The sequence below is a fragment of the Zonotrichia albicollis genome, chromosome 3 (genome assembly GCF_047830755.1).
Source record: "Zonotrichia albicollis isolate bZonAlb1 chromosome 3, bZonAlb1.hap1, whole genome shotgun sequence".
Classification (NCBI taxonomy): domain Eukaryota; kingdom Metazoa; phylum Chordata; class Aves; order Passeriformes; family Passerellidae; genus Zonotrichia; species Zonotrichia albicollis.
In genome coordinates, this window is record NC_133821.1 from 11907955 (window position 1) to 11934424 (window position 26470).

Sequence of the window (26470 nt, forward strand, 5' to 3'; positions counted from 1 at the left end):
ATGGGGAAGTGGGGTAGAGAAAAAAGGAAAAAGGAGGTTCCTGTTATTCCCCACTCTGCCCTGAGTGCTGATGTAAAGGTGTCAATAAAACAGTCATGGTATGGAACCTGTACAGGGATGGATATTCTGGGATTTCCTGATGCAGCTTGCAGGCTTCCATTCCCAATCCTTGCATTTCTTGGATCTCAGATTTCAGTCAGGCAAATCTTCCTGAGAGGAGAATAAAAGGAGTTATAACCTACATGGGACCTTTCAGTTGATTAAAATTTTCATCCTCTGAGGAAAATCCTTTTTAGAGGTTGGGAAAGCAAGGTGGTAAAGTGTGCCTAATTACAGTTGACTGCAGTGGATGGACTTCAGTTTTAGTCTGGAAAAGTTGAAAAGGAGTCCATGGTTATTTTAAAATTAATTATCACTCTTCTGAAGTCCTGCTGGAAAAAAAAAAAAAAAAAAAGGACAGCTAGGCAAAAGCAGGCAGTAAATGACTCACAAAATCTACCATATGTCAGCTGCACCTCAGCCCAGGGGGGTGCTGCCTTTGTTTGTGTCAGTGGGGTATTTGTGCTGAGGTTCCAGGACACCTTGTGCTTCCCATGGCAAGGTGTCACATGGTGGGTGTGACACAGCAGGAACAGCACTGGGCTGCCTTCTTTGGGTTTTTGTTTTACAGTTAGGTGCTGAGACCCTCCCAGCACTTAAAATTATAATGTAACTATTTGAATTTTTATTTTTCATAATTGATCACCTGATTTTAACATCTGCTGAGTACAGGAGATGCAGGAGCTGAGGGAGCAGAAACACATGTATGGATCTCAGCAGGGTTTTGGTTCAGCTCTCCTCAAATATTTCCTCCTGATGTTGGTGCTGAATGCAGTGCCTCCCTGGTGGCATCAATGCTGTGGCTGCTGAGGGCTTTGATGTGCTCCAAGTCACTTACAGTGCCTGGAAAGCAGGGAGCAAAGCTTGCTGAGAGGCCTCTGAGCAATTCCCTCTGAGTGGGAATTTCCCTTGGGACATCCCTGGAAAAGGAAAACTTGCAGTCAGGCCTGGCCCAGCCTGGCCAGGGGTGTGATGGCTGGAGGTGACACTGTCCCTGACATGGCACCCCCAGCCAAGGACAAATCCCATGAACCAGGAGGGACAGAAAGCTGATTGAAGTTCTTGCCTTGGAGAGAGGGAAAGAATTCTGCCTTCCCTCCCTAGGAATAGGGAAATTTGTCATTTCAAAGCTCTGTTCTGGTCACTGTTTATCCACACCCTTCCAAGCATTGCACAGGCTGTTACAATGAGTGCAGCACCCAGGAGTGCTTTGTCCAAGAATCTGTGTAGCAAAAAGGCACCAGAAAATGCTGCAGTGGAGCTTCAGAGCAGGAAAGCAGCTGCTCCAGTAGTGATGAGGATTCTCTTCTTTTGCCTCCCTTGTCTTCTTTGCCCTCCCAGCTGACAAACAGAAAGCCACTGTCACCTCCTCGTGCAACTGTGTGACTTGCAGGAGCAGCAGCAGCAGCTCAGTGTTGCTATGGAGCACTAATGAAACACTTGTTAGTGGGCTTGGCTGTTTGTGGCCCTGATGTTGGAGCTGCAGTGGGCGTTTCCCTGTTGATCCATGTTACAGGAGGCTGCACCACGGACAAGGAGCTAAAATCGTATTTTATGGGCTGGATCAGCAAACCTTTTGAAGTTCATTGATTAAAGCTCAGCACAAAGTTATTTTTGGATGTCAGTTCCAACCTCGCCCTGACTTTGCAGAGTTTAGAGAAACCCTAAAGTGTGCCCCAGACCTGGGCTGGTGCCGAAGGGCACAGGAGGGTGGTGGCGGGGGGACACTGGTGAGGCACAGCTGTGACAAGCAGCAGGCACTCCCTGTGGAGCCCAGACCGATGTGGCTCCGTGTTTCCTGCAGGAACAGGCTGCAGGTGGCTCAGGCAGGGCTGCAGGGAGCTCCTTGGGCAAAAACCTTGTGGTTCAATGAATGAGGCTCTGTTGGACTTCCTGGACAGTGGGGCTTGATGTGGTGAAAGGGGAATTGCAGAGGTCTTGGAGAAAGGCAGAATCTCTCCAAAATCTGCAGGTGTAAGAGCTGCCAGAAAAGCTTTAGATGCATTGTACTAAATCCAGCAAAAGCTGAAGTTTCAAGAAGGAATTAAGGGAGAGAAAACATCTGAAATAAATATCTGACAATGATTGCCTATGTGCTGGAGGGGCAGACAAGGAGAGGTGCAAAAAAAGTGGATGAAAGCATTTTATGGAGACTGGAAATCCTTTGTGCTGTGAAGTTCCTCTCTTGTCCTCTTGCTTGAGGAGGGACTCAATCTTTGTCTCCTGGGCCCAGCTGAGAGAGAATGTTCCATGTGATTTAGGAAATCAACATAAACAATTTGATTCACCTAGAGAAAGAAAAATCAGACATCACCTGTGATTAAACCAATCTGGGGCCATTCTGTTCTGTCTCAGACATTCCACAATCAAAAACAAGGGAGGATCTTCAGCTGGGTTCTTTACTGTATAAGAAATGTGGGGTGATTTATTTTTCACCAATCAGTCAATGTACTAAATGTACAACCAATGTATTTTCAATGTACTTAAACTGAAACTACACAACAAAGCTATAAGTCAGTATTATGAAAAAAATCAACACCAAAAATACCCCAAAACATGTGCTCCCACCAAAAAATACCCAAACAAGCAAAAAAATCAACCACACAAACAGAATCAACAACCAAACTAAAAAAAACCCAACAAACAAAAATCCAGAAGGAATGGTAAATGTTTTCTTATTGGTGTCTTTGGAGAGCTCTCACCTCTAAATGTTACAGAGGGTGGTACAGGTTTTTGTCATGAACATCTAAAAATTATTATTTGTCCTCAGTCATTGCTTGATAAGAGTCCTCTTCCCTCTGGTCAGTGCAGGAACACCATGCACAGCTCCCTGGGATCAACCAAGGAGCTTTGTATTAGTTTCAGGCTCATTGTTTTCCATGTGGGGAAAAAGGTGGAGACGTAATAAGGTCAGTGACCCTTGGAGGTAACTCAAGTTCTGCTCTCTGTAGTTAATGAGCAAAGTAGACAGGAACCTAAAGATGAAGGTGGTTATGGCTGTCAAAAGCTGCAGAAAAGTGACTGAAAGTCTAAGACCAAAATAATGATTTTGTGTATAATTAACAGAAACTTCTCAACAGTTGGCATTAATGTTCCTGGGAAGGTGATGCAGGTATTTGGTTATTTGGCTTCAGTCAGACTTTACATGCTTAAAGCAGAATCACAGCCAATGAAACAGCACAATTTAAATCTCTGATTCCTGCCTAAGGAGCTTCCTGAGCATCTCTCAGGGAGCTCATTCCCAGCCCTTGTGGATCATGGTACTTGTTATGAGAGAACTCACATTGTGACGTTTTCAGTTGGAAAGAAACGCAAAGCTTCCATCCCAAACTGCCATTTGTACGCTGCTAAATGCAGTACCCCAAACTCTGAGAGTTTTCCCCATTTTGTAGAACAAGTTGCTAGCATCCAATCTTTACCTGCTGGAGAAGAATCCTGTCAGGCATTTGCTCGGCTATCTCGGCACTGACTGTATATGTGGTGTCGCTAATTTCTGTGTTGGGAGCTGCGGAACTTGCTCGTGGCAGGGATCATCCTAAAGGGCGTTTGTGTTCTACACCCGTGTCATTGTGGATTTGGGGTACTCGGGAGTGTCTTCGCCGTGCCTCTGGTTTTGTGGGATGCTTTCATTGCCGCGGATTGGCTGCTAAGTCTCTGTTTACTTTGTTTTCACAGTTCTGCCACTGCCAAGCAGCCCCGAGACACCGAGTGCTGAGCCCAGCGATCCTGCCCGGGCAGCGCCGCTGACAAAGCCCGCGAAGAGGCGAAGGAGCCGCGGGAAGCGCTCCCTCCCCGGCCGCTGCCTCCCGGAAGATGGAGCTGTTTCCCTGACACAGCTGATGGAGACCTGGTAAGTTCAGTGTCACGTGCAGTTGGGGAATTCTTACAGATGTCAGAGATTTCTTCTTCACAGCTGAGAGAAAGAAAGAAATGAGCCCACTGACCATAATTATTTTATTATAAAATAAGAGTTTTATTTGTCTTTTACCTCAGTAAATTACACTTCTTAACAATAATAGTACATGAAAGTGAGTTCAGTTATTAGAGTCCAGATGCCAACCATTTTTTATCCTTTGAAGGTACACATGATTCTTGGCAGATTTTGGTATATTAAGCATTGCAATTTTCTTGAGTTTATCACTTGATTAGAGAGGGGGTGATTTGTTTTACTGACAGCAGTCACTCCCTTTTGCTGAAGCAAATGTATTTACTTCCCTCTGGGATAGAGAGGGGTATTTATTTCTGGTGTGCTTTGGTTTCCACCTGTGAATGATAAGGCTGGGAGGGGTCTTAAATTTCCACATTAAAAATGAGGTGAAAAAGTCATGAGCATAGAAGATTGAAAGCAAAAGATGGATGTTGCTTCTTGCTCAAGGAAGGATGGTTTGTGGGAACCCACAGTCCCTTGAGTTGGGGCTGAGCAGCAGAGCCCTCCAGGGATCAGATGATGAAGGAAACTATAAGTATGTGGGGATTTGAATATATCTATAATGTGCTTGTGTGTGTTTAGTGTCTGATCTTCTTCCCTTAAAAGCAGAGTTAACCCTCTCCCTGCTGCCCTTCCCTGCTCACCCCCAGAGCTGGGAAAGGGCTCTTGGTCTCTCTGAGGCCTGGGCACACTGAGGGGTCCCTCTGGGAGCTGGACAAAGCTGCTGCCAATGGCACCAACAGCTGTCAGTGTCTGAGCCTTGCTGTGAGGGCTGCTGGGAACATTTCACTTTCCATTTTATTGCTGCACATCAGATACTGGTTTTTACAGCTCACATGTGTGCTATCTAAACTGCAGAAAAGATTAAGAAGAAGGGAAGTTTTATAAGCACTGACGTGGTTGTCATGACTACCTAGGCCACTTTGCTGGTGCTATACAAGCCTTTCACGTTATCTGTCTAGCTTTTATACAAAAATACCCCACATTTATTTTTGCATGAGAGTCTGGAGGAACGGGGCTCAAGAAACATCAGTGAGCATCAATATGTGTGTGAGGTGTGACATGCAGGTGAGGTTGAGGCTCATCCCCCCAGTCAAATCACAAATGTCAGTGTTAAATTGCGTTAAATGCCTTGGACAGGGAGAGAGCCAGGTCTGAGGTATCTCTGCTTTGGTCTGAACTGACAGGATTGGAGTGCTGGCTCCAAATGACCAGGCTGCTCTGGCTTACTGGGAGGTGGTGTCCTCCCTGAAGCTGTCAGCAACAGAAAGTTTGAATTTATGGATAACATATTCTAAAAGAGCCTCCCATCTCTTTTTTGAAGGCTGGAAGCCTCTGCCACAGGCCTGTAAGGCTGGAACAGCTGGCATGTGTGAATGCTCTCTTGGAAAAGTACAGCTGAGCCTCCTATGCCGTTCTTGGTGGTTTGGGGGCTTTCTTTTTCCTTTTTTCTGTGAAGTAAGGGTTTTCTCAGTGACAGAGTTGTGGATCATGTGCAAGGGAACAACCAGAAGCAGGAGAAATCTGTGTGTAAATGTTGGCATATTCCTGGTGCTTTATTTCAGACCAGCAGTGGGTAATCACAAGGAGAACAAGGAAAAGCACTAAGAGTGTTTGGAAAAAGAAAAGATGTACCATGCTCTGGGCACAGGGTCTCCAAAACAACAAGGGGCAGTTTGAGATAAAGTTTTGTTGCCAGGAGACTGTAACCATGAAACATAAACGCTGATTAGCTGAGATACTTGTGAGATGATTAAAAAAGACATCTCTGTGTCTGTGCTATGTCAAAAGCATAAAACAACACACTTATCTTGGAAAAGCTAAACACAACAATGCAGATCCTAACAGCAGTAAATTCAGCCCAAGTGGTCACAGGCTGATTTGAAGTTTAAGAACAAGCTGGGGTTGGTCATTTAATGCCCCAGGAGTTAAATTATCAGAGGAGGAGGAAGATGAAGGTAAAGTCATTCTTTGAGCACTGAATCAGCTCAAACCTGCTGGAGAATGGACAGCTGAAGTGAGAGGAGTCTCTGTGAGCTGTGTGCACAGCTTTGTGCTTCCCTAAGGAGCCAGGAGCTTCTGACGAGGATCATTACAGCATAAAAAAGCATTTTAGGTTCCAGGTGGGCATCAAAGGGAAAAGTTTAGGAAGAAAGCTGAAAGAAATGAAATGAAAGGAAACAAGAATAGAATTTCAGAAGACACAGGTCTGGTCATCAGGTTCCTGTAATGGGAATAGGAAGAGAGTAACTTGCAAAAAAAGAAGCCCTCTGTTAAAAATCTCTTTTATGTTGCCCTGGAAGGGCTGTCATGGTCAGAGGACAAGAAAATTGTCCACCATGCTGGGGCAGGCTTGCATTCCTCACTGGCATTTGGTTCCTGACAAAGCTGGCAAATACATGTGTAAGAGAAAACATCTGCAAAATGCTCCTGGAGCTGGTGTGGATACAAAGGCAGTTTCAAATAAAACCATTTCAATGTTTTCCTTTGCTCTTTTTGTGTGGTGACAATCTGGAGTTGTGAAAGCATTTGCAACTCCTGAAAAAATTGTAGACTACTCAATCATGTTATTAGAATAAAATCAATGATTCATACTAAGAATTCCTAAAAATTGCAAAATGTAATTTAATTATTTTGCCAGTGGGGAAATGGTGAAGAAATGAGTTGTGCTTGCTTAACTTAATTTTTGTTTTTTAGCACGAGGTTTGTAATTACTTTAAGTAAGCAAGTTATTTGTTTCTATTAGCAATAATTGACGAGTAAATGTGATAGTGACATATTTTCTCCTGGAAAACTCTACCAGCAAGTCCCTGTAGTTAAGAGCTCTGACCACAATTCCCGTGCCAGGTGGGTTTCCAGTGTGTCATCCCAGAGACTCAGCTGTCCTTAGCATAATGTACCCCTTAGTAACTGGGAGCTGCAGGTCCCTGTCCCTGCAGTGACCCCCCTGAAATCCCAGTGAGAGCAGCAACACTAGCAAGGGAAGGAGGTTTTATTGCTGTTTCTCAGCTAATCTGTTTCATTGTGACTCAGGCTGCTCTGCCAGAGACAGAAAACAGGCCTGGATCTCTGTTTTCCACCTGTGGGATAAGTGGAGTTTGGAGTGTGTTACTCCAAGGGCTTTCCTTCTGCTGCTGGTTTGTTATTCCCATCCTGGGGGTGTTGGATTCGCAGTGTCTGTGAGCAGAGTTCTGCCCGTTCCCAGCTCCTGGGTCCCCGTGCAAACCTCTCCAGGTGCTGTTCCCAGAGCTCTGCAGTAATGGCTGTGATTAGCTGCTGCTGCTGCTGCTGTATTGATTGGTACCAGGTTAAAGACAACCTGTCAGGCTTGGCTTCCTTGCAAAATGTGTGGCAGAGGCTGGATACTTCCAGGAACTGTTTGTCACTGGGTATTTGCTCCTGTAAACAACTGCTGGTAGCTGCCTTCTGTAAATGCTAAATAAAACTACAATTTCCCCTGCCTTGGGTAACCACAGCGTGTCCTCAGAGCCCCACAGGAGTCACTGGGGTGGCTTTTACCAGCCCGTGGCAGGAAATCCATCCTGTGGCACAGTTAGTAGGGAATGCCCAATCCCCTGCAGCTCACAGATGGCTCTGGAGCTCCTCAATGCTGAAAGTCACCAAGCAATCTTAAAAACCCAGAGCTCATAAAAATGAAGGGGTTTTTCATAGGCAGAGTGCATCTCAGAAACATGCCCTGTGTAGCTCACCCCCAAGTAGCTCGGGAGTGAGAAATTACAGAAAAAAACCAGACTGGAAAGACACACACAAATCCTCAGGGAATCATAGCTGCCTGTTTTCTCTCTTCCCAATTCAATTGTTTCCTGCCACGAGGAGATGCCGGAAAATAAACAGAATTATCCCCCGGGAAAGGACAATGCCCATTGATGAGTGCATTGTGTGGCAGCAATCTCTTCATTGCGCGGGGAGGTGACAAAAGCCGTTCCTAATGAGGGCTTTCATTGCTCGGAAACTCGGCGCTGCTGATCAGCCCCTCACGGATTAGGGATGTCCAGGAGCAGCCAACTATCTGCAACAAAGGAGTACATTTTCTCAGGATAAAAAAGCAAGCTGAGGATTACAAGGACCCAACAGTCTTTATCTGCAGAAAATCCTTGTTTCAGGTCTCTTACCTCTTCTTAAAGGCTTGGAATAAATAACATTGATTTCCTTTAAAACTTAATGTGTTCACTGTTAAAGTATTCACACAGCTTAGGAAAGAGAAGGGATTATTTTGCTTTTAAGCCTTCTTTCAATGCAAAAAGAGGTCTGTTCTGACAAATTTGTCTACAAAATATAGAATTTTAGACAGATATTTTATATATTTATACTTATTTGAGCTGTTCTTTCTCACCTCCTAACTGGAGGTGAAAACATACTTGGAAACTTTCCAGTTCCCATCTCTCAGTATCAGTGCAGATAGGTGGATGCAGGGGAAGGCCCTTAAGTTGGGATCAGTGGAGTTGTTCCCTTGAGCTCTTTTTCCTGCCTCACCTGCCCTTTGAGCTCTTTCCTGGCAGTGATACCTCCTGAGTCCAAAGGAAATACCTGAGTGAAGGTTTGTTGTGTACAGTCTGTGTTTAATTTTGTGGTTTCCAAGTGCTGTTATCCCAGCCAGTCCATAACATCTGGCTGCATTTATCCACTTGGCACAGAAACTCTCTTTTAAGTGCTCTGGTTCTGCAGAGTCATGGAAGATTTTCTCAGGAGCTGACCCACAGCAAAACATATCCTGGGAGAGCAGAGCAGCCACGGATCACCTGCAGGGCACAATTGATCCCAGTACCTGCTTTACCGGCAGGGGGAATCGAAGCCTCTCCCCCGGGGCTGTCTCTCCATTAAGGCCTCGCTGTCAATGCTGCCCCCAGGCTGGAGCAGGATGCACTCAGTGGGGGAACAGCCAGCCCTGGCAGGCATCATGGGCAGTGTTTGTTCTGTGAGTGAGTGCTGGGCTCTCAGGTGGAGATAACCAGGAGCCACGTTAATACCTCACTGCTCCAGGCACTGGGGTTTGCAGAAATTCCCTGTACTTGGAACACTGCTGCCACATGCAGAGTTCAGCTGTGGCTTGTAAGCTGCTTAAATATTAAATGGTTATTGATTTCTTATCCTGAGAAACTTGATTGTTTAAGCCAACTGAAAGCTCTGCAGGTCCTTAACAAAACTGGAGGTGATGGGTTTGAAGGGAGAATATGGCAGAGCAGCTGGAGGGGATAATGGCCATTACTGCAACCCGGTGTTACTGAGTGCCAGGCACAAAGCCTGGAAATGCTGGATTGCCTCGCTCTGCTGTGCGTTTGGGAGCAGCACAGGGCTCAGTGGCTGCAGCAGCAGTTTGCTGGTAGAGGATATTCTCACTGAAGGCCTTTGCTCTGCAGTTAAACTGGGGTGCATTTTGGATGGATTTAGAAATAAGGCTGTTCTAACTCAAAGGCTGGGGCTGAGGGACGTTCCTTTCTCCTGTGGCTCAGATTCTCTCTCAGTGGCTTATATCCACTACAAAGAGATTCCAGGAAAGGTTATTCAGCATTAAGTGTTCAGCCCTTGGAGACCTCCAGGGAAGAAGCCAAGAAAGTGAAGTGCATATTTTTGCAGAGTATTTTTCCATGCAGCCCTGGCCCTTTGATCTGAAATGTGTAACCTGTAACATGCCTATTCCATAGCAGCATATCCAAGCCCTCAGTTTAAGTTCAGGTGTTGAATAGAGAAGGGTCTTTTGCAGAGGTGGATTTAAACTTCTTCAGAGTTTTGAAAGATTCTATTTTTAATGAAATTCTTTCACTATCTGTCTCAGATTACAAAATCTATGCTGCATACTTTTCTTTTCTTACCTGACTTCAGCAGTGTCTGGGTTTGCTATCACTCTCCAGGCTGTATTTTTCCTTTATTTTAAAATTGTCAGACATTTAAAAATGAGCAAGCTCCTGATTAATAACTAATTGGCTTTAGCAAACAGCTCTTGCTGGGTGGTTACCTTGAGCCAATTCTTATTAGTATTCCAACACACGCAGGAAGTGTTCTCTCTCTTTGGAGGCTGATGTTACATCTCTTTAGCCACTTATAAAATAAAGCTAAGTGAATTAGTATTGATTCCCTTACTTGTAATAACAGGAATGCAACCTAATCGCCTCTCCAAATCACCCAGGCATTCCTGACTGAGGCTGGAATGAAAAAATGTATGGAGAGGACAGGAATTTTGTGTTGCTGAGGGCAACTCTCTCTGACAGTCATTCCCTGGGCAGGGCTTGCTCCCCACCTGGGCACTGAGAAACATTTGGAATATTTCAGGTGCTAGGTACAAGAAGTTGTTTTTCCTTCCATGGTTTCTTAAATTATGTTTGGGGTTTATATTGACAGCAAAGATTAATTAATATTTTACAGGCTTCACTCAGAAGTTCAATACCCCAAAGCATTTCTCCTGTTTTGTTAAGCTCACACACTAACACTCTCTGTGAGAGTGTTTCTACTTTATCCATTTTTCTGAGCAGGTCAGGAAGTTTATTGCTCGCATTACAGGCCCTAAATGCAGGTAAAGTGGAGAGGAAGACACATAGGAAGTTATTGTGATTTTCTGAGCAGCTTCATCCTTTTCCTGTCTGAATAATTCTTCCCTTCCCCAGTTTTAAGGAGGCCAAACCCTCCTCTCTTTTCTCCCCTCTTCCTGCAGATCCTGGAACATCAGAGCAGAACACTGTTATGCTGGACCATTTACAGAAGTTCTGTGCATACTGAAAATCCTCTTGCAGGGCTCAAAATACCTGTGCTGCTGCCAGAAATGCTGCTGCTGTTCAAAAAATAAAATAATAATTTAAAAAGAGACCATACCAGAATAGAATTTGTCATTAAGAAATGCTGACCAGCTTTTCTGATCAACCTGCTTTGTACAGGAAGCTATTCCCAGGTACCACTTCTCCTGCCAAAGGTCACACAAGTACCCCAAAAATGCCATGCACAGCTTTTGCAGGGCATTTAGGACCTAATCAAAGCCAGCAAGGAAAGGAACTACTTTCAAAGGAGATGAAATCAGGTTTTGAAATGTTTAGCCTAAACTGCTGATGTTTACACACAGCTGAGTTTGGAGAGAGGTTTGTTCCTCACTGAGCTTTTCCAAGTGCAGTTCTTCTACTCCTCATTGCCTCAGCTTTCCAAGCCTTAAGGCAGAATTGCATCTTCAGTGAAGGTTCCATGGAATGTCCCCTGCTGTGACATCCCAGTGCTCCAGTGCCGTGTCCCTCTGCCCTGGGCATGGCACACTGTGCTTCCCACAAAACTGGTCTTGGATGATCCAGCAAAGATTAAAAGGGACCCACCCAGCTTCTAGTTTAGTGTCACTTCCAGATTTATTAATTTTGATCAAATAATTCTTGTAGTGGCTGTTTGTGTGCAGTGGGCAGAGACAGACATTGGAATGCAATGTGAGATGAACTTCCTTGGGGTGACTGTTCTCTCTGAGTGAGCAGTCACCAAGGTGTGTTTCAGAGGACAGCAAAAGGGAAACCTCTATTCAGAAACCCCTTGCATCTCTTAAAATGAAACACTCAGTGCATTTATGCAAACATGAAAGGGATAATAATAAACTTCCCTGTTTCTCATGCCCCCTTCTACGTAATCAGACATCTGCTCAGTTTCCAGAGTGACACTCCCCACCTGGCACAGATGAGCCTGCAATGTTTGATGCTTTTATTCCAGAGAGCTTTCACAACACTACACTGAACAAATCTATTCAATATTCTTTTCATTGCTGTTGGTTTTGTGATGCCAACAAACTCTGCAGAAATTTGCTATAAATGCAATGGTAGGGAAGAAATTTTCATTTAAAAAGTAGGCAGAAAATTGCAAACTAAAACCCAGTGATCAGGACTTTGCTGAGGTAGAAAATCTCTAACAATCAGTTGAAGCAAGCTTGGAGTGTGCTATCAGGGACTGCACTGAGACACCTTGACCTTTCCATGGAGGCTCCTATAGAATGTTCCTTTGGGTGAGCACCAAAGGGCTGCCTGGAAACTGAATTCCCTAAGCCATTCCTGGCTCCTGAGAATTCCTGAATTCCCTAAGCCATTCCTTGGTCCTGAGAATTCCTGAATTCCCAAAGCCATTCCTTGGTCCTGAGAATTCCTGAATTCCCTAAGCCACTCCTGGCTCCTGAGAATTCCTGAATTCCCTAAGCCATTCCTTGGTCCTGAGAATTCCTGAATTCCCTAAGCCACTCCTGGCTCCTGAGAATTCCTGAATTCCCTAAGCCATTCCTTGGTCCTGAGAATTCCTGAATTCCCAAAGCCATTCCTGGCTCCTGAGAATTCCTGAATTCCCTAAGCCATTCCTGGCTCCTGAGAATTCCTGAATTCCCTAAGCCATTCCTGGCTCCTGAGAATTGCTGAATTCCCAAAGCCATTCCTGGCTCCTGAGAATTCCTGAATTCCTAAAGCCATTCCTGGCTCCTGAGAATTGCTGAATTCCCAAAGCCATTCCTTGGTCCTGAGAATTCCTGAATTCCCTAAGCCATTCCTGGCTCCTGTTGTGCAGGGAGAGCTGCCTGCAGGACCCAGCTTTGCCTTGGGAACATCATGGCTGATGATGGTTGTTTGAGAGGAAGCCCTCAGGAAGCTGAATGTTTCATTTCACCATCTCTCTTTGAAGCAGATACAGGAATTCTGCAGCCTCTCCCATCTGGAATTTCACTGTTGCCACTGGAATTGCCAGTGTTGGTGTGGATGTCACACATAAAATAGTTCCACATTTGTGTTTCTTTCATTGTGATTGTGACACAACAGGAGCTAGGTTGGGTCCTGAGGTCTGGTGAAATGTGTTCTGCCATGTGCAGGGGCAGTGGAGTCCTTTGGGCACTTTTATGGAGCATGAGTTACTGCTAGGTTGGCTCAGAGGTTAACAAAAGAAAACTCAAGCTCTGAAAAGCCCTTTTCCAACCATTTTTCACTTCCTTTTTGTTCCATTCCTTTTCCTGTCACTCTGCTGTACAGACCTGTGTAATGCTTAGGATATACAAATAATTTTTAAAGTTAAAATGTTGGTTTCTTAGGATGAAAAGTTAGCTGTAATTCCTACCATTGCATGACAATGATCACCAACAGGAGTTGTGGGAGTCTTTAACCAGTGAGAATCAGGAGAGGTTCCTGTTATAGCAGGAATTTATAAATATGAAAGTTGATTTCTTTCTGATTTAAGGCTAGTTTGACAGGCTATGGACTGGTGATTCATGATTAAAAAATAAGAAATATCTTTCAGAAAACAGAAACCTTCAAGTTTTTCACCTATTTTAACCTGAGCATCATTCTTCCCTGAGAGCCTTTTAGAATTTGCACACAGACATATCTACTTGCCTTTGTCCTATCTGGAAATAACTATTTTGAATCAGGAAAAGTGTTTTCCTGCTTAATGTTTTATCTTCATTTTCAAGATTTTTTTTCCCATACAGAAGTAAAAAGTGGTTCACTTCTGAATTTGCCATCCACTAACACCTTCTTTAGGGAAGGCTTGGATTTGCTCATATCTAAAGTCACTGCAGGGTAGCGTGGAAGGTAATGGAAAACCAAGTGTCAACTGTTGTCTTTTTACAATAAAAACATGATCAATATTCCAGGAGCACATTATTTCAGAGAAAGGTTTCCAGCTCCATAAAGCCAAGATGTTTGACTGTGAGCAGAGCGACATTGCCCAGACTTGCCCTTTTTTGGCATTATTATTAAACCCCAGGGTTCCTCAGAAAGGACAAAATCACCTTCAATCTTTCCATTTTGTGCACTTGCTACTACTTACATGTTTTAGAAGCTGGTCTCTCTGGGCTTAATTACTTGGGGGACACCTTGCATATTAAACTGAATCATTTTTAATATTAAAAACCTGCTTGCAACTCTTTGTGCAGCATAAAAAGCTTTCTACTCTCTTGTTTTGCTCCTTAATGGAGCATCAAACACTGTCTGTTTGCTTATTCCAGGAACAAATGCAAGCAATGGCACAAAAACATCCTGTGCATCATTTTAGTTATTGTGGGGAAAAATCACCACTTTATTCTTGATTTTTTTATTAGATCCTCTGAGTCTGTAGCTCACAGCAGGCAGCACTCTGGCTTGGTGCTGTTTCTGGGCTGAGCCCTTCATCTGGCAGGAATAGGTGTGGTTTTGCTGAATTTCCTCAGCTCTGAGTGGCTCCAGAAGTGCTGTTTGAAGCAGCAGAGTGCCCAGGCAATGGGAGAGCCTGGAGCAGGTTTGTTCTGTAATGGGAAGAACCCCCTGAGCTGGCAGCCCTGCTGAGGGCAGGAATCATCTCTCGCTTCCTCTGCTCACAGTCAGACACGAGGAGCATCCCTGCTCTCCCCAGAGCAGCTCTGCTGGCCCTGCTCAGCCACAACTTCCTTTTCTTTTAATTACAGACAGGGAAATGTTAGCACAGCTCAGCTGCTTCTGAGCCATTGATCCACATCACTGACTGAGCACAGGGGGAAAGGGAGCATTTTGCACACTGCTGGTAATCAGCACTGCCTTCCAAGGGGAGTGTGCACAGAATCATGGAGGGATTTAGGTTGGAGCAGCCCTCCAAGCCCTTCCAGTCCAGCCATTCCCCCAGCACTGGCAAGGCCAGCACTGTCCCCAAGTGCCACATCCACACAGTTTTTAAATATTTCCAGGGATGGTGAGTCCCCCACTGCCCAGGGCAGCCTGTTCAATACTTGATGATATCCCAGTGCAGAAATTTTCCCTAATATCCAATTGAAACCTCCCCTGTGGGCTGAGCATTTGTAGCTGATGCCACAGGGTGCAAGAAGAGGCTTTCCCAGGAGTTTACCACTAATTGTATCTGTAAAAGGCAGGAATGCTGGGCTAATTTCAAATGATGGATTATGTGTAAAATTAGCTTTCCTTTGGAAAAAATTCTCCTTTATGGTGAGTAATGAAAATAATACTTCTCTGGTCAAGCTGAATATATTAATGCTAATATAAAATTAAGATAAATCACTGGTGAACAGTGCAGTAAATATGCACTGAAATTAATCAAGTTTATATCACATCCTATTAATTACTGGGATTGTCTTCCACCAGAACAGGCTGTATTTTGTTGTGTTCACTGTGTTCTCATCCTCCTGAGCCACTTCCATGCTCACATCCCAGCTCTCCCAGAGCATCTCTATCCCCTCAGTACCCACTCCCATCTTAGCAAATAGATCTTTGCGTACTGAATACCACAGCACTCAGCCAAGGACCTGCTGTACTGGAGGTCACAGGCTGTTTGGGGGATTTAAAGCTGATGGTGCTGTTGAGGAATCTTCAGTATTCTGCTCCAAAACTAAGCAGGTTCATTAAGGAGCCACTTAATTTCCATTCCCAGTTTTGTTCATGTCCCACAGAACTGAGAAAGTGGGAGGTTCTGTGATCAGCCAATGTGAGGCCACCAGTGGTGGGTGAGTTCTTTGTGTCTCTCACCATTTATTTATTATTACTATTATTACCCATTTGGTCTCTGTCCTGAATATCCTGATGGACTTGTCCTCTGGGCTCTGAGTTGCAGCTGGACAGCAGCACTGTCTGTCAGGGATCCCAGCTGAGGCTGAGCAGGGGGCACATGGGACACCCGCTGTCTCCTGGCTCCCCTTCCCCAGCTCCAGCTCTGGGCAGAGCCCTGGGGCTGCTCTGCCCCAGGAGGGGAATCCTAAACCAGCAAAGCACCAGGGGGTGCTGCTCCTGATGTGATTCTTTGTGTGGACAGAGGAAAAGGGAGAGGAGGGGAAAGGAAGAAAATATGCAGAATTTCCACAAGCTGTGGTTTCCCTCCCTTTGTTTCCAGAGCTGGTGTGCACTGCCCAAGGCAGGAGCAGGATTGGCACGGTCTGGGCTCTTCCTTCCCCCAGTGCCACTCGTGCCAGGCTGGTGCTGCTGGTGCTCTGTGGGTGACAGTGACCCAGAGACACAGCCCTGCTCCCTGCCCAGTGTCCCAGCTGTCAGCTGAGCTCACCCGTGTCCTGTGGGTGCTGGGGACAGAGCCCTCCCTGCCTGTGCTGCCACAGAGCTCAGCCTGGCTGAGGCTGGGCCTGGAGCCCACTTTGGTCTCAGGCTTTTTCTGCTTTCATGTGTTTGACATTTGGAAGGCTGAGCCTCATTCCAGGCGGGCAATCGCCGGCACCAGGCTGCAAAATGAGCTCTGGAAGATGGAGAGCAGATGAGAAAGGGGAAAGAGTGACCACAAAACTAAAATGAGATTTGAGGCAGGTTTTTGTCTTCTGTGATATCTGTTCAAACAAGAACCTGGAAACCAGAGACCTTAAAAATGAGAGCAAATGTGGTCTCTCTTTACCCTTTGGGAGACAGAGACATACTTGGTTCATTTGGTGCATTTAATGCTCAGAACGCAAATTCCCCTGCTGATGTTCCAGCAGTGCTGCTTGCAAGGTCAAGGCTGCTTTTGTGAGTTATATTTTTTAAAATCCAGCTCTCCTTCTCTTTCACATTTCTAAATAAATACTGTTTTCTGCCAGTATCAATTGGTTACTGCAGCAACAAAGTCCTGTACCAGGGGCCAAGGGAAGGCTAAAGGAAAACACAGCTCCTGAGCATCCTCCTGGAATGCTGGAGCAAGCAGGCAGATGGCACAATGTAAGTGTTTGTGTCTGTATTGGTGACAAACTAAATTTCACTTGCAAGCTCAGTTTCTGCCTTTCTCAGCCTCTTAATGAGGCTGATGTACCTTCTGAGAATGTCAAACAGTGCCTTCAAAATAGAATAAATTCTTAATAATGTAATCAGATAGTTAAACATAAGCACTTGCAAAAGTTTTGGCATTAAGTGTTGTCATTAAAATCTGTTTCTTCCTTGTTTATGGCAAATAGGGCTAGGATTGCTGAGGCAGCAGGATCTGAGTCTCCTTCAAAACCGCCCCAGATCCATCCTGAAGTGATGTGGCAGCGCTGAGAGAGCCAAGCCCATGTCCAGTAATGCCTTAATTGGGTTGGAGCTGCAATGGTGCCCAGAGGGTCTGTGCAAGGTCAGCAGCCAGCTGGGATCCCAGAACCTCCTGAGCTGCCTCTCCCCAGCAGGATCACTGGGGACAGCTCCTGGCCCTGCACAGACACCCCAGGAACACACCAAGGCCTGAGTCCAGAGAAAGCTGCACCTCAAAAGGCCTGGGGAGCTGGAAGATTTTCCCTTGAGGCAAGGAAAGCTGAGGCACAGCAAGTGTTGCCTCTGCCAGTGGAGATTCTGGAAAATCAGTCTTGGTTTCTGCAGTGGGGGAGGTTTTCCTGGGATCGTGGTGCTGACCTGAAGCTTTTTTGAAATCTCATTTACACAAGACTTTGTCTTGGGTTTTTTTTTTTTTCATTAAATAGGATTATTATTGAAAGGTTAAAATGCTAAAGAAATTACAATATTTAAAGCATGTTATAATAACTAGGATTTTTTTTTTTTTTAATAAGGAGTCAAAAAGGATCTCCCAGTGTAAGATCGACTCTAAGCTGCAAAGTCTGACTCACCAAAGCTGTGTTAAAGGGGTCTGGAAAATTAAGATGAACTGATTCTGCTGAACCCACCAACATGGGTTTAGTTGTTTGTTTGGTTTTGTTCTCAGACAGAAATATTTAGAGGAAATCAAAATGGGAAATTACCAGAACTGTAACTTCCTTTCCAAACATCTTGGTGGAAAACCCTCAAAGGTTTTTGTAAGCCGTTTCTGTGGCTGTGAACATAATTGAGACCTCCAATACACTGTGCTAATGGTTATTTCTCCTATAACAATGTATCCTGAAATGTATCCTGCAAGGAGGATGGCAAAAGAGTTTTAAGTTGAGAGTAGGTAATATTTTTCCTTAATCAAAAGGATAATATTAAATGACTCCTAAAATAGTTGGCCAGATGCAGTAAACAGAGGTTGGAGAAAAAGCAAAGATATTCCCTTGGTTCCCCACCCCAGTGGTTTAAGGAATGGATTTCTAAAAGATAACAGCCTTTAGAAATGTGACAAATAAATGATGCTGTGTCCTGAGGGGGGAGTGGGCACACCCAGGGGTTTCAGCTCAGTGAGGCAAGGAGGGAACAGCACGAGACACAGAAGGGAACATTTCTCCTGCAGAAAAGCAGGGACAGAAACTCCACTCAACCAGTTTGTGCTGCAAAATGTACTTGGGACTCTGGTGGTGAAGAAAAGCCCATTCTGGATTCTGGGGAAACCATCTGAGCCCCTTCAGGATATTAATAAAAAAGAGCTGAGCTGGGGCATTTGGTACTGAGGCATCCCAGCTCCAGATTGCCTTCAGTGATTTACTGAATTCAGGTGAGTTTTTAATGAGCACTGGCTCCAGGGAGGAAACTAGTCCAAGTGGTAATTAGGCATTTACTGAGATGACCAAAATAAAGGCTGCAAAGTCATTTTAAAACTGATAGACTACCTTTTGGGGTATTTTTCCTAGGTGAGAGCCATGGGTTTCACTGCATTTCTCTCTCCTTTCAGCCAAAGTGGGATTTAATAGATTTCAGAGAAACTATAAATGGAGAGATGTACGTGGTGGTTTCTCATACCTGTATTTATTATAAATACTAAGAATACCTGCAAGGCCCTACAAGCATTTGCTTTGCTGCAGCTGTTTTTTCCACTTCAAGGCTGGGAATGAGGGCAGGTCTGAAAACAGCACCAGATAAACATGGATGGTGGATGTGGTGGTTTTTAATTGCACATTTCTGTCTCCCTTGCAGAAGCTGAGCAGTTGCTCTGCAGTGCTGAATTCAGCCCCACTGCTCTGTGCAACCCCCAAGCTCACCAAATTCCTGCCTGTTAAATGGGAAATTGCTCCAGGAATGCATCAAAATGCTGATACCCATTTTTAATTTATTAATTGAACCCTTGAAAGCATTGCTTTGGCAAACAGCTCTTTTTGTAGCTCTGATAATTACTGAATAGGGATAATCCAGCCTTCCTGCTATTCCATGGTGTACTGGGAATATACACATTGAATCATCTGGTGCCCCATGTTTGGCTCAGATGCCAGCATGAGTTAGTGCATAGTTAAATATCTGGCAGATTAATAAAAAGCATTCCCATCCTCTTTCCATGTGCAAGATGCTTGCAGTGAAAATATAAGTGAGGAAAATAAAGTATTGGAAAAATAAAGCCATCTGGTGTGAGAACAGCAAAGCTTGTTGAAAAAATGGTGTCTGCTCTGAAATGGGCACAAAACAAACAAACAAAACCCCTCCCTGTGATTCTAATTTCTTCCAGTTGCCTTAGTTCAATAAATATATTCCATTCTTTTCCTCTCCTCCACTGAAATGTAGTTTCCAAGCTTTAGAAAGAAGAGCTGCTTTGAAATGAGTAATTGAACCATTCCATTTTCATTCCTTAGGACAGAAATAGGATTTTTTTTTCCTAAACAAAACACTTGAGTGTAAGGTTTGACTCCTGCAGGAGTTCATCCGAAAATGTGTAAATCTGGGGAAAGTTTATATTTAAAGACAGGGGCATTTTTCAGTGAAAAATATTAACTTTGAAAACATTAAATCTGAAAGTTTCAGCCAGAAATAGTGAACAGGGTCCAAAGGCAACTTGAGTCAACAAATCACTGAAGAAAAGCCATAAATGGCATAACATAATCCTGAAGGAAAATTGAAATGACAGCCCTATGGCATGAAAAAAAGTGAGTAATTACAAAATCAGCCTGTCAATGTTTTGCTCCTCCACCTATACAAGTTTACTGAAGAAAATTCCAGCTGCTCTCCACTTTTACCCAGCACTGGGAGCAGTAATGAGCACGTGGCAGGGAGGAGCCACTGGAGGGGTGGAGGTGGGAGCCGGAAGGGTCTCATTTCTCTCTGCCCACCACACTTAAACAACACTCTGAAGAGTTTTCCATCATAACTGTCAGAATTCCTACATAAAAGGAGAAAACTCAGTATCCTGTTAGTGTTTAGCTCAGGTCCCAAGTTCACGTGTTCAATGTTGACTTACAAAGTTACTGAGTTAAAGAGCACAAAATTTCTAAAGTCAAACAAAAACTTTATATCCTTTCCCTTCCCAGCTACCACCATTGTTGTGTATGTAATTACAACTCCAAATAGTTGTAATTAATTAGTGGCAACTCTGGGGGAAGGAAGAGCAAAGGTTCTACAAAAAATACAGTTTTAGAAATAACCATAGCTCAAATGCATCACTCTGCATATTTTTTTAGAAGTACATGTTGGCAATATAATCACATATTCATTCTCCTCTAAAAAGCCATCAGTACAAATTCATTCTCACCTTCAGATGTTCAATGCCAGATTTTCTGAAGATTCACCTTGACAGAATTTCAGGTTCATATGTGATGTAAGATTTGTTCTTTCTTTTTCTTCAAGAGTCTTCCTTGACTGTCTTTACCAACTGAATTTCCATTCTCAGGAGAGGAATGTTTTCCCATCTTGCATTACTTGCACAGCTAAAAGCTGGGTTGCCTGTGATCTCTCAGGCTCCCAAAGTTCACATTCTGAATTTCTCTCCCAAAGTTCACATTCAGTCCCCAGTGCCAGCCTGCACCAGCCCCAGGGCTTTCAGCTGGAGTGGAGAAACTGGACAGGTGAGGACAGAAACTTCCTAAATTTACACTTCTTAATGACCTAAAAATGCTTATTCAGAGACTCATTAAAGCTGCTATTATCCCTACCTCTGTTCTGGAAAGCAATTACCAGTTTAGAAAGTGGCACATCCCTAAATGCTGTCCCAAACCACAGAGATTAGAGACCATCACTCTGGATTAGGCAATGGATTACAACGTGGAGAAAAAGAGACTGGACTGGTAAGGTTATGTCTAGAAAAGGAAATTATGCTGCTTGATTGATGCACCCAATTAAAACTGTCTGAAAGAGCTCAAAATTCAATCACAGGCACAGGGAAGTGCTCACAAATGCTCTGAAGAGCAATAACTGTTCATACAAATTATTTAGGAGAAAATTTGTAGAAGAAAATGTGCTGGAGAAAAATCCAAACTTTTCACAGTCAGTTCTGGAGTAGAAGCTGCCAAAAGTCATTAAATTATTCACTAACCATCAATTGTTCAGCTCAGTGTATCACAAAAGTTATTGATTAGGAAGTTTATAGGAGTTGGATGTATTTACAGAAATGGGTTTCTCTTCCTTCTTGTTACTTTGTAGCATGTTGGGATTTTCTTTAAAAAAATGCAGAGGGATTAAGTTGTGCATTATTTATGGCAAATGCTCCCTGCTCAGATCCTGAGCTAATGGGGATGGCACCATGAGAATTTTTTAACTATTCAATATTGCATTTCACTTTTCTAAATGAACAGCCTTTGTCTAAAAAATACATTGGAGATAATGAGAGAAGAGCCAAGCAAAAATCACAGACATAATACTTATGAAAGAGTAAAAGCTTTCTGGTGGTTGTTTATCAAAATCTTTGCTGTTTGAAAAGCAGGGTTGTTTTTTTTTTTTTTCTTTTTCCTCTCTTTACTCCAGCTCATCAGAACTTTCCCCAGGTGGGATTCAGCAGCTTTTTACCTTAGAGCAGCACAAATTCTTGACTCTGAGACTGGGCAGTGTTGGGTATCATTTATTATAAATCCTTGGAAGTGGCTGGTACCTACAGAGGGATCCACTTACACAGAAATAGAAATTAATGAATTAATTTCTATTACAGGGGATCAGAAACTTTTCACTGTTCACTAACAGAGACAAAAATGCCTCCTCTTGAGCTCTGAATTCCAAGTGTGTGGGAGGAGGTTTCCTCCCAAAGCCACAAAATGTAAATGCCTATTTCCAGCTGTGCAGAGGTGCAGGGCTCCTGCAGCACTCACTGAGATCGGGGGGAAACAGGAGTGTGCCAGACATCTCATCTGTCTGCTGTGGGATGGAAGTGCAGGGGAAAGTAGGACAAGGAGTGCTCACCCTCTGATTACTGTGATCTGGCATATGCTTTTAATCTCTTGGAAGGAGCAGGAGAGTTTAAGCCTGAGAGGATTAATGTGGTAGTTTGCTTTACTTGTGCTTTGTAAATGGAGGCTTAATGTTTGCAGTGCCTTACCCTGTCCCAAATCTCCCCAACTCTGGCATGCTGTTATTTCTGGATTTGGCCCTTATGCAAAATCAAAGGTAGTAAAATTCCTTTGGAGTGTGGATGAGAGCCCAGCCCGTGGGTGTGGATCTGTAACAAGCTGATCCTGACTGTGATTCTAAAACTCCTCCAGTGCAGTGCCTGTGCTGCGGATCTGGGAGCTGGAGGTGTGGAGGGAGGTGCCAGACTGTTCCTGAGAATCCCTCACTGCCAGCTCAGCACAGCTATTGTTACACAAGAATATGCAAAATAATGCAAAATAACTGGGGCTGATTTCAGTGTCACTTCTGGGAGTTTCTGTGCCGGCAGCCACAAATCCTGGATGCTGAATGCCAACATATGCCAGTATGGAAAAGGCCTGTTGCTTTCAGTGGAAATCATTTTACAGCCTTCATTTCCTGCAGGCTGACAGGATCCACTGTGGCAGCACCAGGAGAACGCTGGGCACTGCTCAGTGAGGGGCTGGAGAAAGCTGATGACTAAAAAGGACAAAACCATCTCCCTTTTTAGGGCTTGTCCCTTTTGCAGTTACTTTGGGAAGGTTCTTGCATTGCTAAGCCCTTTTTCACCGGTGGCCTGAAAGCAACAGATGTTTGACTGTTGCAGATTATTTAGACAATTTCTTCCTAGGAAAATGCGGAGTTGTGCTTACCAAGGCTTAGGGTTGAGGTTCAGTGTCCACAACTGGAGTTGCAGGAATTAAGCAGAAGTGATTTTTAATGAGGAATTGCAATTGGTTCCTTGCTCCCTGGCAAACTGAAAAAGACACCAAATCAATCAAAACTCAGTGCAAATTATTCATCTGACTTGACTGAGTTTAGCACAAACAACCCAACGTTGCAGCAATAAAAAGCCCTTTGCTCTGAGGGGCAGCAGAGCCCTGAACCCAACGCAAGGCTGAGCTAAAAAGCTCCAGTTTGGGTCTCAGGTCCTTCCCCATCCCAGCTGAACAGATACTTGTAATTTCCCAGACTCTGCAGGGAATACAGTGGGTGTTTAATGCAGGGAAAAAGTGCAGGAACCACCAACATTTCACACCCAGTCTTAAGAAAGGTACCAAGCTGGATTAGGAGAAAAATTAATTTTTCAGATTAACAAATGTTCAAATCCTGGATCACTGTGCTGGTGAGACAGATGTTTAATGAACTCTTTAGAGGTGGTATAAATTGGCACAGCTTCAATGGAGCCCACAAAAATAACTGGCCCTGACTTTATACAAATATACAGTAATGATCTCCCTTTCTTGTGTTGGGAAGCTTTTATCCTCAAAAGCCACGTTCCATGTGAATTATCTTCATCATTTTCCCCCATTTTAAGCTACAGGCTCTGGCCTCTCTATTTAACCATAGCACTTTCTATCAGAAAATCAGGCAGTGCTTTCTAAGGGTAGCTCATGCATTGAATTCAGCTGTCACAGCTACTTGTGCTGCCTTGGGTAATTGGTTCCTCACAAATCTTTATCTAAAATATAAAGGCAAATCACTATTAAAAACCTTAACCTAAATGGCAGCAGTAAATTAGCTCACAAATTTCTTTTACTGCTGCGTTTTGCTTGGATTTACTCAGCCCATCAATCAGAGCTGGGCAGGAGGTTTGCCGGGTGGTCACGAGGGGCTGAGCCTGGAGCTGAGGAGGCTGAACCAGGAATGATCTGAGCTCTTCTCCATACAGGGTCTGCAGGTCCTGCTGCTTCCTCAGGATCACAGGACTCTGTCTCCATTTTAAACACCTGTGGGATTGCTTCAGGGATCATTTTTTAGCCGTAGGATGGGAGGAAGTTGGTGGGGACTCAGCTTTCTCCAGTGAGCAATGGTTGGAGCCACCACTGAGACCACAAGGCAGCGGGATTTGGCTTCCTCTTTATCCCCTTTGGTTTGAACTCATGTGCACACAAAAGTGCTGGGAAATGGGTGGAAAAGGGCAGGAAGAGCCAAGGAAATTATGGCTGAAAGAATTGTGGGGGAGTTTCAGGCAGGGCAAGGCAGAGGGCCTTGCTGGACTGAGCCTCCTGTCTCCTAAAGAACATTTCCAGGAATTGTCCAACCCCCAGACTGTTAAGCCTTGGGAAACCAAAGATTTGGGCTGTAAATACTTTGGTGAGGTCAGTTGGTGGTTCTGACTCTGAAGCTGCAGTTTGATTTGTCCTCTCAGAGCAGTGGGTCCTTGCCCCTTGAATCTGACTGAGCTCTGTGTCTGCCAAACCAAGTCCTGGGATTGTCTTGTAAAGGTCACTCGAGCTCCTGGGTGCTCTTTCAACCTGCAAGGCTGAGGAGATCCATAAAATAAAGATTTGCTTCTGCTCCTTAGGGCTGCTGGCTAAAAGGGTTGGTGAGTTCATGGAGCTGCACAAGGAATGTCCCAGGCTGTGGAATTTATTCACCTCAGGGCCACTTCTCAGGGTTGTTGGGGTGTTAAGAGGTGAATTTGGATTTCAGAAGTGTTACTTGAAGATGAACTTCAGAAAACAGATGTTTTTCTGGACCTGGAGTGCCTTGCTCTTTACAGCAGCTGTTCTGTAAATGCTGAGGGTTTTAGTGATGTGTAATAGCAGATTCTTAGACAAATTCACCCAGTTCAGCCAACAAGCATTTTGTAATATAGATGAGATGAAATAACTGGATTTTCCCTTTTTATGATGGGGGTGGATTTTTGCCCCCCCGTATTCAAAATAAGTTTTCCTCAGAGGGAGATGCTGTTCTAGAGTTCAGTGAAATTGTGACACCAACACTTTAAAAGCTCCTTGACACCAGTTTGCAGTGGATTTTGTTGCTAACTCAGAATGGTCTCCATGGTTCCCCCAGTCTCTGAATTCCTCTGTGATGTCAGAGTGTTTGTCCGTGTCTTCCCCATGCCATGTAAATCCTGTGTCATGTATAGCATTAGACTGGTGTGAGGTGTGATTTATGTCATTGCTGGAGCTAAAGCATGAGAAGGAGCAGCCAGTATTTAACGTCCTCACATTCCTCTGTCCTAATGCAGAAAATCTTTTATACACAAATCTTCCAAGTACTTCTGGCTCAGGTTCTGCATTTTCCCTTTTGTTTGGGTTCTGAATCCCTGCACACCAGCCCTGGTCAGCCTGACCTCCTATTTCTGCCACCTGTGCTCCACAGTACAGATTGTCCAGAAATTCTGGAGCAGAAATGCTTCTCTATAAATCATGCCCATCAACACCTGAAATGTGTTGTTCTTCTTTCTGAGCTGTAAATACATTTAAAAGCCATTTTGCCATTTATGTTCCCTGTGGGCTTGTTCCAGTGCAGGTCTGCTGTTTGTGTTTTCCAAGTCACTTCTTTTGCTCCTGCAGCTCAAATATCAGCAGATCAATTGGGTGCTGCAGTCTCAGTCTCTGTTACAAATTCCTCTACAAACTTGGCCAAATCCCTGGATTTTTCAGTGTTCTGTTTGTAAACTGTGAAATGGCACCTGACTCTTCTCTCGTGGTGCTTTTTACCTTTTTTAAGCAGTCTGTGTAACCTTGGCAGAATTATAAGTTAAAACTTATTAAGAACAGTAATCATGGTCTGAAATTGGTTGTGACCTTCACATTCAGTGAGGTGGGGCAGGGCAAAGCTGCTCATTGCTTTGCTACAATTTCCTGTAAATGTAAGCCTTACATTCATTTCTTTGGTTTAACTGAAAGGACTTCTCTTTTCTTTGTTTTTCAGGAATGCCAGACCTCGTGCAAATCATGTTGGGGTGTTCTGGAGCAGGACTGCTGCCTCTGCCCCCACACTGCAGCTGCCATGGGGCTGTCCCTCACTGACCCTCACTGTTCCTGCTCCATCCAGAGCATTCCCAGCTGTGCTGAGCAGGACCTGGTGCTCTCAGGGAGAGGTGAGTCCTGACCAGCTCCCTGTGCCCTGGTTCCCATCTGAAAGGTGAATAGAAAGCTGTTCCTTCCCTCTATTCTTTGACAGCAGTAAAAATGTTTGAGGTTCTTTAAGGTTTTCTAGGTTGGTGGGGTTTTTCTGCTTGTGGGAGTTTCCAAAGGAGACTCATGCCCACACAGGGCTGGAGGAGGAGGAATCCCTCCCTCTGGCTTTGTGCAGTCCTTGCACAATGGGGTGCTGAAAATCCCCTAGTGCTTTATAGACTAACTAAAACTAATTATATTTATCTTTTAATTGAGCCCCTTTGGGGCAGCAGCTGGTGCAGTTTGTGGATATTCATTACTTTTTTAGTGCCCTTTTTCCTGGGTTCAGCTGGCTCCTTTTTTCCCAGCCAATTCCAGCTGCCTGAGTAGGGGAGCAGCCTTTGGAAGGGGCACATGGGCTTTGAGAGCTCTTGAGGGGAAGCTTCAGTGTTTGCACCAAAGAGAGTCTATGGAACCTCAGCTCCCTCAAAAGAATTAATATTTGTGTGTAAGAGATTTTTATCAACTTGGAAAGGCTGGTCTATAGAGTG

The 26470-nt window shown here is 44.3% G+C and overlaps 2 long non-coding RNA genes across 2 annotated transcripts in view; one reads left to right on the forward strand and one right to left on the reverse strand.

Annotated features, from left to right (window-relative positions):
* The window catches only part of LOC113459246 (uncharacterized), a 77390-nt gene that overhangs the window by 44713 nt on the left and 6207 nt on the right, over window positions 1–26470 (forward strand). The window contains exons 3-4 of the long non-coding RNA XR_003380311.2: window positions 3775–3949; window positions 25732–25900. This is a non-coding gene — a long non-coding RNA (uncharacterized LOC113459246). The remainder of the gene's footprint in view (window positions 1–3774; window positions 3950–25731; window positions 25901–26470) is intronic.
* On the reverse strand, window positions 432–26454 carry LOC141728453 (uncharacterized). The gene is made up of 3 exons (XR_012579368.1): window positions 22716–26454; window positions 3519–8057; window positions 432–2387 (listed from the first exon to the last, which is right to left on the reverse strand). It is a non-coding gene; the product is annotated as an uncharacterized LOC141728453 (long non-coding RNA).